This window comes from Hordeum vulgare, chromosome 6H (genome assembly GCF_904849725.1).
Source record: "Hordeum vulgare subsp. vulgare chromosome 6H, MorexV3_pseudomolecules_assembly, whole genome shotgun sequence".
In the NCBI taxonomy this organism is placed as follows: Eukaryota; Viridiplantae; Streptophyta; class Magnoliopsida; order Poales; family Poaceae; genus Hordeum; species Hordeum vulgare.
This window is the reverse complement of record NC_058523.1, coordinates 322879792-322892992: the sequence shown is the minus strand read 5'-3', so window position 1 is coordinate 322892992 and position 13201 is coordinate 322879792.

Here is a 13201-nt window from a genome sequence, read left to right as displayed (position 1 = left end):
GCCCAGTCTACAAAGTTGCTTCCATCATCTTTCAACTTAGCTTTCTCTAGGAACGTATTAAAATTCAGGGTTGCTACTGCGTGAGCCATTGATCTACAACACAAATATTGCAAAGTGGACTCAGACTATGTTTAAGATAATTGGAGTTTAACTAATCAAATTACTTGATAAACTCCCACTCAAAAAGTACATCCCTCTAGTCATTTGAGTGGTACATGATCCAAATTCACTAACTCAAGTCCGATCATCACGTGAGTTGAGAATAGTTTCGGTGGTAAGCATCTCTATGCTAATCATATCAACTATATGATTCATGCTCGATCTTTCAGTCTCATGTGTTTCGAGGCCATGTCTGCACATGCTAGGCTCATCAAGTTTAACCCGAGTGTTCCGCCTGTGCAACTATTTTGCACCCGTTGTATGTGAACGTTGAGTCTATCACACCCAATCATCACGTGGTGTCTCAAAATGACGAACTGTCGCAACGGTGCACAGTCGGGGAGAACACAATTTCATCTTGAAATTTTAGTGAGAGACCACCTTATAATGCTACAGTCGTTCTAAGCAAAATAAGGTGCGTAAAAGGATTAGCATCACATGCAATTCATAAGTGACATGACATGGCCATCATCTTGTGCTTCTTGATCTCCATCACCTAAGCACCGACATGACCTTCTTGTCACCGCCACCACACCATGATCTCCATCATCATGATCTTCATCAACGTGCTGCCATCGAGGTATTCGTGCTATCTATGCTATTACTACTAAAGCTACGACCTAGCAATATAGTAAACACATCTACAAACACAAACGTTAGTTTAAATACAACCCTATGGCTCCTGCCGGTTGCCGTAGCATCGACGTGCAAGTCGATATTAACTATTACAACATGATCATCTCATACATCCAATATATCACATCACGTCATTGGCCATATCATATCACAAGCATACCCCGCAAAAACAAGTTAGACGTCCTCTAATTTGTTGTTGCATGTTTTACGTGGCTGCTATGGGTATCTAGTATGATCGCATCTTACTTACGCAAAAACCACAACGGAGATGTGCAAATTGCTATTTAACCTCTTTCCGAGGACCGCCTTAGTCAAAACCAATTCAACTAAAGTAGAAGAAACCGACACCCGCCGGTCATGTTTATGCAACGAGTTGCATGTTGGTCGATGAAACCAGTCTCTCGTAAGCGTATGAGTAATGTCGGTCCGGGCCGCTTCAATCCAACAATACCGTCGAATCGAGAAAAGACTAAGGAGGGCAGTAAATCGAACATCACCATCCATAAAACCTTTTGTGATCTACTCGAGATAACATCTACGCATGAACCTAGCTCATGAAGCCACTGTTGGGGAACGTTGCATGGGAAACAAAAAAATTCCTACGCACACGAAGACCTATCATGGTGATGTCCATCTACGAGGGGAGAGTGGATCTACGTACCCTTGTAGATCGCTAAGCGGGAAGTGCTAAGAAACGCGGTTGATGTAGTGGTACAGCTTCGTGATTCAAATCACCGTCGTCCCATGATCCGTCCCACGATCCGTTCCGATCTAGCGCCGAACGGACGACACCTCCGCATTCAGCACACGTACAGCTCGACGATGATCTCGTCCTTCTTGATCCAGCAAGCAAGATGGAGAAGTAGATGAGTTCTCTGGCAGCATGACAGCGCTCCAGTGGTGGTGATGATCTACTCCTGCAGGGCTCCGCTCGAGCTCCGCAGAAATCCGATCTAGAGGCAAAACTATGTGGAATAGGTTTGAGTTGCACGTGGCAAAGTTGTGTCTCAAAAACCCTAAAACCACCAATATATATAGGAGGGGAGGAGGGGCTATCCTTGGGGCACAAGGGCCCCAAGGTTGCACCGGCCGAAGGGGTGGAGGAGGACTCCTCCTCCAATTCGGTTTGGGAAGGAGGAGTCCTCCTCTTCCTTCCCACCTCCCTCTTACCTTTTTTTCTTTTCCTTTGGTATTTTTACTTGTGGCGCCATAGCCCTCTTGGGCTGGCTCCACCAGCCCACTAAGGACTTGGTGTGCCACCCTAAGGCCATGGCCTTACTCCCGGGTGGGTGGGCCCCTCTCGGTAAACACCCGGAACCCATTCGTCCCTCCCGGTACACTGTCGGAAATGCCCGAAACTTTTTGGTGACCAAATGAAACCATCCTATATATCAATCTTCGTTTTCGGACCATTCTGGAAACCCTCGTGATGTCCGTGATCTCATCCGGGACTCCGAACAACACTCGGTAACCACACATATAACTCAACTATACAAAAATATCATTGAACCTTAAGTGTGCAGACCCTGCGGGTTCGAGAACTATGTAGACATGACCCAAGACACTCCTCGGTCAATATCCAATAGCGGGACCTGGATGCCCATATTGGATCATACATATTCTCCAAAGATCTTATCGGTTGAACCTCAGTGCCAAGGATTCATATAATCACGTATGTCATTCCCTTTGTCCTTCAGTATGTTACTTGCCTGAGATTCGGTCGTCGGTATCCGCATACCTATTTCAATCTCGTTACCGGAAAGTCTCTTTTCTCGTTCCGTAATACAAGATCTCGTGACTTACACTTAGTCACATTGCTTGCAAGGCTTGTGTGTGATGTTGTATTACCGAGTGGGCCCCGAGATACCTCTCCGTCACACGGAATGACAAATCCCAGTCTTGATCCATACTAACTCAACGGACACCTTCGGAGATACCTGTATAGTACCTTTATAGTCACCCAGTTATGTTGCGACGTTTGATACACACAAGGTATTCCTCCAGTGCCAGTGAGTTATATGATCTCATGGTCATAGGAACAAATACTTGACACGCAGAAAACAATAGCAACAAAATGACACGATCAATATGCTACGTTCAGGGTCTAGTCCATCACATTATTCTCCTAATGATATGCTCAGGTTTTCAAGTGACAACACTTGCATATAGTCAGAAAACCTTGACTATGCTTGATCAATTGGCTAGCCAACTAGAGGCTTGCTAGGGACATTGTTTTGTCTATGTATCCACACATGTATCTATGTTTTCATTCAATACAATTATAGCATGGATAATAAACGATTATCTTGAAACAGGAAATATAATAATAACTATTTATCATTGCCTCTAGGGCATATTCCCAACATGGTTGCTGCGAGTTCCCTCTCCCTGCCATGACCGATTTCAGCATAGGAGGGATCCGAGCCGCCCTGCCTCGTCCCAGTCGAGGGAAGCCAGGCTGGTTCCGGCGGCTAGCCCTAGAGGAGGCAGACGCACGAACTGATCGAACAGGTACGCACAGGGACTCTGTATCGCATGAAGTCAGTTCGTCACTAACGGTTTGGGCTCCGAGATAGGCCACATACCCATCCACTTCGAGACCCAGGACTGTGTCAGCGTTCGGCAGCCCAGTTGGGCCCAGCAACAAAGTCAAACGTCTCGATCTGATCTTTGAGATCGAGATCGCCGGCGCCGGAGCGGCCTCGCCTGGCGGCGAACGTTTCTTCTTCTTTTTTTGCACGATATGCCACGCAGCAGGATGAATGCAATCTAAAATAGTTAGTTCCTTGAGACAAACCTTTGGTAGAGGTCCGTGCCACGGCCGGACCGACGTCGCCGTCGTCCTCCGCCGTCGTGCAACTTCGTGTAGGTCAGCCGTCGTACGCCGGTTCCATGCATCCTTCTTTGAGGTGTTGTAGGTGTAGCCGGCGTTCCTGAAGACCACCTCATCCGATGACGATGGGGAAGCCACGGGCGAGGTCTGCTCCTCGTCGTCCTCCTCCTCTCTGGCGTCGTCGAGCACCCAGAACCTGCCCCTGGTCGTGACGCGGAGTGCCGGCATGGTGTTGCGTAGGTGTTCTCCGGCGAAGGGAGAGACTCCCCCGTCGCCCCATCAGTCGCCTCTCCCCGTCGCCCCTATATACGCCATATTTATTGTCCTCTTAATTCTATGGGTTTTTCCATATTGAGTTGGAAGAGACAATAATACTTATATGTTGCGACATTTTCTTCTTATTTTTCCACTCGGTTTGAAGGAGTTTTGGCAACATATCAAACACTATACTCCTCATATTTTTTCCATGTGATCTTTGAAGGAGCCTCTAATCAAGATGGTGATTTTGGATGGACAAGTGTAGATTTTGGGGAGCGTCAGAGTTTAATTAATTTACGTTAATTATGGGATAATCTCCTCTTGCCTCTTGGTTGCATGAAAGAGGAGGACGGATTCTGTTCTAACAAGATCAAGGAGAAACGTTAGTTGCATTTCGACATCTTTGGTTCTGCAGAACATGAAAGTGACGGCTTGGATGGAGGCACTGACTACGTGACTTTGTAAATCATACAGTCATCTATCCGCACATGGTGCATGTCTCCCGTTTGGTGTTGAAGACAAGAGTAGCTTCCATGCATTGGTTTCTTACTGCCATGCTAGGAAGGTTTGGGAACATATGCGAGTTATTTGGCCATCACCTCATGATGATCTTTTAATGACAATGGAAAGGAATGGACAATCGATGTTTTGTCGGGGTATTCGGATACCTTCCGTGAGTGGCGAAAATAGTAAAGATGGGGTTTTTGTGTGTGTATGGTGGGGGTGGGGGATTCGTGTTTTGACCCTTTTTATAAAATTTAGCCAGACTGACCCTAGTCTCAAAAAAGTTCAGGATTTTACCTTTTTGCTATCATTGGGGTCGATGATGACTGTAGGGTATAATAGCTTACCGCCAAGCTCGCTGGCGGTAGAACTTGACTGCTCCGTTATGTTCGTCTGAGATAAAAAAAACTACTCCCACAGTCTTTAGCGGGTGGTTATGCAACCCTACCGCTAAGAGCAACTTCAACGGGGTGACACATTTCGTCCGCCAGCACAAATGTGATGGCCCAACGCGCGGATCCATTTTCAAAACGCGTCCGCTTCTCGTCCACGATGATCTATTTCCGGTCCGAATTTGGGACTGAAATGTGTCGGCGTGGACGCGAAGCAGACGCGTGCGCACCCTTTCAGTGTCCGCCCCATCTACATTCGTCGGTCGTCCAACTACCCGGGATCAACTTAATTAATGACGGCCACCCTCCACGGGCCCACGCGTCAGCGACCGTAGTTGGCCTTTTTTAATCCGGGCGTACGATGGGGTTCGGCCTCATCTGCTTTTAGACCCCCGTCCTCATCTCGCCACCTCTCCGCTCCCTCGTCGGTGACCAAACCCTAGCCACCAGCCATGTTCGTGTCCGCCCAAAACAAGGGCAAGCCCCCGTCATCTATCCCCGCATAGGAGGGCGCTGCGGCTGTCGGAGGAGCGCGCACGTGTTGCGCTACCGCCACCACCGCCGCCACCAGCACTGCCCGCGCCGGCATAGCCCGCCCCCGCGGCGGCATTGCCCGACACCCACGATGAGTACGCCTAGGGTTGCGCGCAATTTAGTTTTTTTAATGTTCAACTATAATGTAATGGGGATGCGTGGACTCTCGCCGGCCTTTGTGACCGGTTTTAATGTTTAATTTATGTTTATTTTTATTTTCAGAAATATCTACAATTTTTTTACGGACCGTTAAAATAAATCGGGCTAGTATTGGACGCATGCGCTGATCCATATGCGAAAGCGGACGTTGGTGTTGGTCGGGCCAACTTAAACAGACAAAAAACAGACAAAAACACCGCCCATTTGGTCGGCCGGTTGGAATTGCTCTAAAGAGCACGGAGGTAGGGTATGCAACGTGAGTTGATCCATTCTGCCTTGTCTCAAAAGAAAAGTTGATTCATTGTGCCACGCTCTACGTAGTTTACGTGGTGATAGTACTAGTGTTTTACTAATATATGTGTGCTTGTTCAAACTTTGGGCCATCCATTTGGCATGCATGCATGCAATAGTGAGTTACTGTTGTCAGCGTTGGAAACACCGTATGGAAAACAAAAAAAATTCCTACGTTTATCAAGATCAATCTATGAAGACTAACATCTATGAGAGGGGGCGTGCATCTACAATTCTACATACACTTTTAGATCGCTAAGCGGAAGCGTATATAACGCGATTGATGGAGTCGAACATCTTCGTGATCCAATCACGATCCGTCCCGCGATCTCATCATGATCCGTCCCGCGATCCCATCACGATCCAATCACGGACGGCACCTCCGCGTTCAGCAAATGTACAACTCGATGACGATCTCCACCTCCTTGATCCAGAAAGCAAGGGTGGAGAGGTAGATGGGTTCTCTGTCAGCACGACGGCATGGCGGCGGTGGTGGCGGAGTTGTTCCGGCACAACTTTGCCAAGCAATACCGGAACCGATCTAGTGAAGGAAACTGATCTATGGGAGAGATAGGGCTGCGTTGTGGCATAGGTGTGTTGCAGCCCTCTCTCCCCATCTATATATATATAGGGAAAATGAAGAGGAGGGTTGTGCCCTAGGGTTTTCCCCTGGGGGGGGCAGCCAAGAGAGGGAGGGGCGGCGGCCCATGGGGTGGCTTGCCACCCAAGTTAGGGTGGCGCCACCTCCTAGGGTTGGTCCTCCACCAGCCCAGCCGCATGGGCCTTATGTGGGGAGGTGTGCCCAGCCCACCAGGGGCTGGTGCGCATCCCTCAGAGACCATGTGGCCCCTCCAGGGCTGCTGGCCCCTTTCGGTGGACCCCCAGAACCCATTCGTCACTCCCGGTACTTTACCGGCAATGCCCGAAACCTTTTCGGAATCCGTATACCTCCTTCCTATATATCAATCTTCATTTCTGGACCATTCCAGAACTCCTCGTGACGCCCGAGATCACATCCAGGACTTCGAACAACCTTCAGTCACCAACATACAAAGTCAACTATACCGAATTGTCACCGAACTATAAGTGTGCAGACCCTGCGGGTTCGAGAACTATGCAGACATGACCTGGAGACGCTCTCCAGTCAATAAACAATAGCGGGACCTGGATGCCCATATTGGCTCCTACATATTCTACGAAGATCTTTATCGGTCGAACCACGATGTCAAGGATTCAATCAATCCCGTATACTATTCCCTTTGTCCATCGGTATGTTACTTGCGTGAGATTCGATCGTCGGTATCTCCATACCAAGTTCAATCTCGTTACCGATAAGTCTTTTTACTCGTTCCGTATTACAAGATCTCGTGACTAACTCCTTAGTCACATTGCTTGAAAGCTCATTGTGATGTTGTATTACCGAGTCAGTCCTAGAGATACATCTCCATCATACGGAGTGACAAATCCCAAGCTCGATTCACGCCAACCCAACAGACACCTTCGGAGATACTATAGAGCACCTTTATAGTCATCCAGTTACGTTGTGATGTTTGGTACACATAAGGCATTCCTCCGACGCCCGGGAGTTGCATGATCTCATGGTCATAGAAACATATACTTGACATGTAGAAAACAGTAGCAATAAACAGACACGATCATATGCTACGATCATAGTTTGGGTCTTGTCCATCACATCATTCTCCTAATGATGTGAACCGGTTATCAAATGACAACTCATGTCTATGGTCAGGAAACCTTGACCATCTTTGATCACGAGCTAGTCCTTAGAGGCTCACTAGGGACAGTGTGTTGTCTATGTATCCACATTCAATCAATACAATTCTAGCATGGATAATAAACGATTATCATGAACAAGGAAATATAATAATAACTAACTTATTATTGCGTCTAGGGCATATTTCCAACGGTCTCCCACTTGCACTAGAGTCAATAATCTAGTTCACATCACTATGTGATTCACACCCAATGAGTTCTGGGGTTTATCATGTTTTTCTTGTGAGAGAGGTTTTAGTTAACGGGTCTGAATCTTTTAGATCCGTGTGTACTTTAAAAATCTCTATGTCATACTGTAGATGACGCTACCATGCCCCATTTGGAACTATTCCAAAGGACTGCTCCATTATACGAATCCGGTCTGCTACTCAAAGTCATACGGATTGGTGGCAAAGCTTGCATCGACGTAACCCTTTACGATAAACTCTTTTATCACCTCCATAATCGACAAACATTTCCTTAGTCCTCAAGTTACTAAGGATAATTTTGACCGCTGTCTAGTAATCCATTCCTGGATCACTCTTGTACCCCTTGATAGATTCATGGCAAGGCACGCATCAGGTGCGGTACACAACATAGCATACTATAGAGCCTACGGCTAAGGCATAGGGGACGACCATCGTCCTTTCTCTTTCTTCTGCAGTGGTCAATCTTGCAGTCCTACTCAAATTCCCACCTTACAACATAGCCAAGAACTCCTTCTTTGACCGATCTATTTGGAACTCCTTCAAAATCTTGTCACAGTATGTATTCATTGAAAGTTTTATCAAGCATTTTGATCTATCTCTATAGATCTTGATGCTTAGTGTTGAAGTAGCTTAATCCAGGTTTTCCTTTCAAAAAATCCTTTCAAATAGCCCTATATGCTTTAGAGAAATCCTACATCATTTCCAATCAACAATATGTCTACGACATATACTTATCAGAAATTCTATAGTGCTCCCACTCACTTTCTTGGAAATACAAGTTTCTCATAAACTTTGTAAAACCCCCAAAGCTTTGATCATCACATCAAAGCATATATTCCAACTCCGATATGCTTGCTCCAGTCCATAGAAGGATTGCTGGAGCTTGCATACTTGTTAGCATCCTTAGGATCGACAAAACCTTCTGGTTGTATCACATACAACCTTTCCTCAAGGAAACCGTCAAGGTAACAATGTTTTGACATCCATGTGCCAGATTTCATAATCGAAAATGTAGCAACTACTAACATGATTCCAACAGACTTTAGCATCGCTATGAGTGAGAAAGTATCATCGTAGTCAACTCCTTGAACTTTTCAAAAACCTCTTTGCGACAAGCCGAGCTTTTCTAAATGGTGACATTTACCATCATCATTTGTCTTCCTTTTAAAGATCCATCTGTAGTTAATGTCCTTACGACCATCCAATAGTTCTTCCAAAGTCCACACTTTGTTTTCATAGATGGATCCTATCTCGGATTTCATGGCCTCTAGCCATTTGTCGGAATCCGGGCCCACCATCGCTTCTCCATAGCTCGTAGGTTCATTGTTGTCCAACAACATGACCTCCAAGACAGGACTACCGTACCACTCTAGAGCAGTATGTGTCCTTGTCGACCTACAAGGTTCGGTAGTAAATTGATTTGAAGCTTCATGATCATCATCATTGGCATCCTCTTCAATTTGGTGTAGGAGCCACACGAACAACTTCGTGCACCCTGCTACACTCTGTTTGAAGTGACGGTTCAACAACCTCATCAAGTTCCACCATCCTTACACTCAATTCTTTCGAGAGAAACTCTTTCTCGAGAAAGGACCCGTTTTTCAGCAACATACACTTTGCTTTTGGATATGAGATAGGAGGTATACCCAACTGTTTTGGCTATCCTATGAAAATGCATTTATCCGCCTTGGGTTTGAGCTTATCATGCTAAAGCCTTTTGACATATGCATCATAGCCCCAAACTTTAAGAAACGACAGCTTAGGTTTCTCCAAACCATAGTTCATACAGTGTCATCTCAATGGAATTAAATGGTGCCCTATTAAAGTGAATGTGGTTGTCTCCAATGCGTAACCCAAAAAACGATAGTGGTAAATTGATAAGAGACATCATAGTATGCACCATATCTAATAGGGCACGGCTACGATGTTCAGACACACCATCGCACTACGGTGTTCCAGGCGGCATGAGTTGTGAAACAATTTCCACATTGTCTTAAATGTATACCAAACTCGCAACTCAGATATTCACCTCCACGATCACATCTTAGACATATTATCATCATGTCACAACGATCTGAAATTCCTTGAACTTTTCAACACTTCACACTCGTGATTCATCAAGTAAATGCATTTGTATCTACTCAAATCATCAGTGAAGTAAGAACATAACGATATCCACTATGGGCTTCAGCACTCATTGGACTGCACACATAAAAATGTATTATTTCCAGCAAGTCATTTGCTCATTCCATCTCACTCAAAAATGACGCCTTCAGTCATCTTGCCCATGTGGAATGATTTGCATGTCTCAAGTGTTTCAAAATCAAGTGAGTCCAAAAGATCCATCTGCATGGAGTTTCTTCATGCGGTTACACTAGTAGGCATGGTTCGCATGCCTCAAACGATTCCAAAACAAGTGAGTCCAAAGATCCATCAGCATGGAGCTTCTTCCTGCGTTTTATACCAATATGACTTAAGCGGGAGTGCCACAAGTAAGCGGTATTATCATTACTACTTTGTATCTTTTGACATCAATATTATGAACATGTGTATCACTACGATCGAGATTCAGTAAACCCTTCATATTAGGTGCATGACCATTGAAGGTATTATTCGAGCAAATAGAGTAACTATTATTCTTTTTAAATGAATAACGGTATTACAATAAACACAATCCAATCAGGTTCATGCTCAACGCAAAAACCAAACAACATTAAGGTCTAACACTAACCCCAAAGGTAGAGGGTGCGTGCGATGGTGATCACATCAACCTTGGAAACACTTCCAACACACATCGTCACCTCGCCTTTAGCTACTCTCCGTCTATTCTGTAGCTTTTATTACCAACATTTAGCAACTGAACCAGTATCTAATACCCAAGTGCTACCAGGAGTACTAGTAATGTACACATCAATAACACGTATATCTAATATACTTTTGTTGATGTTGCCAGCATTCTTATCTACCAAGTATCTAGGGCAGTCCTGCTTGAGTGAATGTTCCCCTCACAGAAGCACTTAGTCTCGGGTTTGGGTTCAACCTTGGGTTTCTTCATTGGAGTGACAACTGACTTGTCATTCTCGAAGTTTCCCTTCATTCCCTTTGCCCTTCTTGAAACTAGTGGTTTTACTAACCATCAACACTTGATGCTCCTTATTGATTTATACCTTCACGGTGTCAACCATCGCGAATAGCTCAGGGATCATCTTCTCCATCCCTGGTATGCTATAGTTCATCACGAAGCTCGGTGACTTTGGAGCACTATGTCAATCACTATCTTATTTGGAAGATCAACTCCCACTTGATTCAAGTAATTCTAGCACCCAGACAACGTGAGCACACGCTAAACGATTGAGCTTTTCTCTTTTACTTTGCTGGCAAAGAATCTTGTCGGAGGTCTCATACCTCTCAACACGGGCACAAGCTTGAAATCCTAATTTCAGCTCTTGGAACATCTCATATGTCCCGCGATGTTCAAAACGTCTTGGGCGCCTCAATTCTAAGTCATAAAGCATCACGCACTGAAATATCACGTAGTCATCAAAATGTGTATGTCAGATGTTCGCAACATCCACAGACAACACTTGGGGTAGCACACCGAGTGATCCATTAAGGACATAAGCCATTTTGCACTGCAATGAGGACAATCCTTAGTTTACAGACCCAGTCCGCATAACTTCTACTATCATCTTTCAACTTAGTTTTCTCTAGGAACATATCAAAATATAGGGGAGCTACAACACAAGCTAATCATCTACAACATAATTTGCAAAGACGTTTTGACTATGTTCATCACAGTGAGTTCAATTAATCATGTTACTTAAGAACTCCCACTCAAATTGACATCCCTCTGGTCATTCGAATGGTACATGATCCAAATCCACCAACCCATGTCCGATCATCACGTGAGATGAGGTGGCTTCAATGGTGAATATCTCCATGTTGATCATATCTACTATATGACTCATGTTCGAACTTTCGGTCTCCCGTGTTCCGAGGCCATGTCTGTACATGCTATGCTCGTCAAGTTTAACCCGAGTGTTCCGTGTGTGCAAACTTGTCTTGCACCCGTTGTATGTGAACGAAGAGTATATCACACCCGATCATTATGTGGTGTCTCGAAACGACGAACTGTCGCAACGGTGCACACTCGGGTAGAACATAATTTTATCTTGAAATTTTAGTGAGGGATCACCTTATAATGCTACCATCGTCCTAAGAAAAACAAGGTGCATAAAAAGGATTAACATCACATGCAAATCATAAGTGACATGATATGGCCATGATCTTGTGCTTTTGATCTCCATCTCCAAAGCACTGACATGATCTCCATTATTAGTGGCACACCACCATGATCTCCATCATTGTGTTGCCATCAAGGTTGTCACGCCAACCATGCTTGTACTACTATTGCTACCATTTAGCGATAAGGTAAAGCATTACATAATGCTTAATGATTGACACATATGTCATACAATAATTAAAGACAACCCTATGGCTCATGCCGGTTGTCGTAGCATCAACATGCAAGTCGATATTAACTATTACAACATGATCATCTCATACATCAAATATATATCATCATGTCTTTGGCCATATCATATCACAACATACCCTGCAAAAACAAGTTAGACGTCCTCTAATTTGTTGTTGCATGTTTTACATGGCTGCTATGGGTATCTAGTAAGAGCGCTTCTTACCTACGCAAAAAACACAATGATGATATGCAAGTTGCTATTTAACCTTCTACAAGGACCGCCTCTGTCGAATCTGATATAACTGAAGTGGGAGAGGCAGACACCCGCCAGCCATTTTTATGCAACAAGTTGCACGTCATTCGATGGAACCGGTCTCTCGTACATGGACGAGTAAAGTTGGTCTCGGCCACTTCATCCACAATACCACCGAATCAAGAAAAGACCAAGGAGGGAAGCAATCTATATATCAATGCCCACAAACTCCTTTGTGTTCTACTCGTGATGTCATCTATGCATAGACTTAGCTCTGATACAATTCTGGGGAACATCGCATGGGAAACCAAAAATTTCCTATGCTCACCAAGATCAATCTATGGAGACTAACATCTATGAGAGGGGGGAGTGCATATACGCACCCTTGTAGATCGCTAAGCGGAAGCGTATACAACACGGTTGATGTAGTCGAACGTCATACAACACGGTTGATGTAGTCGAACGTCTTCGCGATCCAATCACGATCCGTCCTGCGATCTCATCACAATCCGTCCCGCGATTCCATCACGATCCATCCCAATCTAGTGCTGAACGAACAACACGTCCATGTTCAGCACACGTACAACTCGATGGCAATCTCCACCTCCTTGATCCAGCAAGCGAGGGTGGAGAGGTAGATGAGTTCTCCATCAGCTTGATGGCATGGCGACGGCGGTGGTGGAGTGATAACCCACAAGTATATGGGACAGTTTTCGAGGGTAG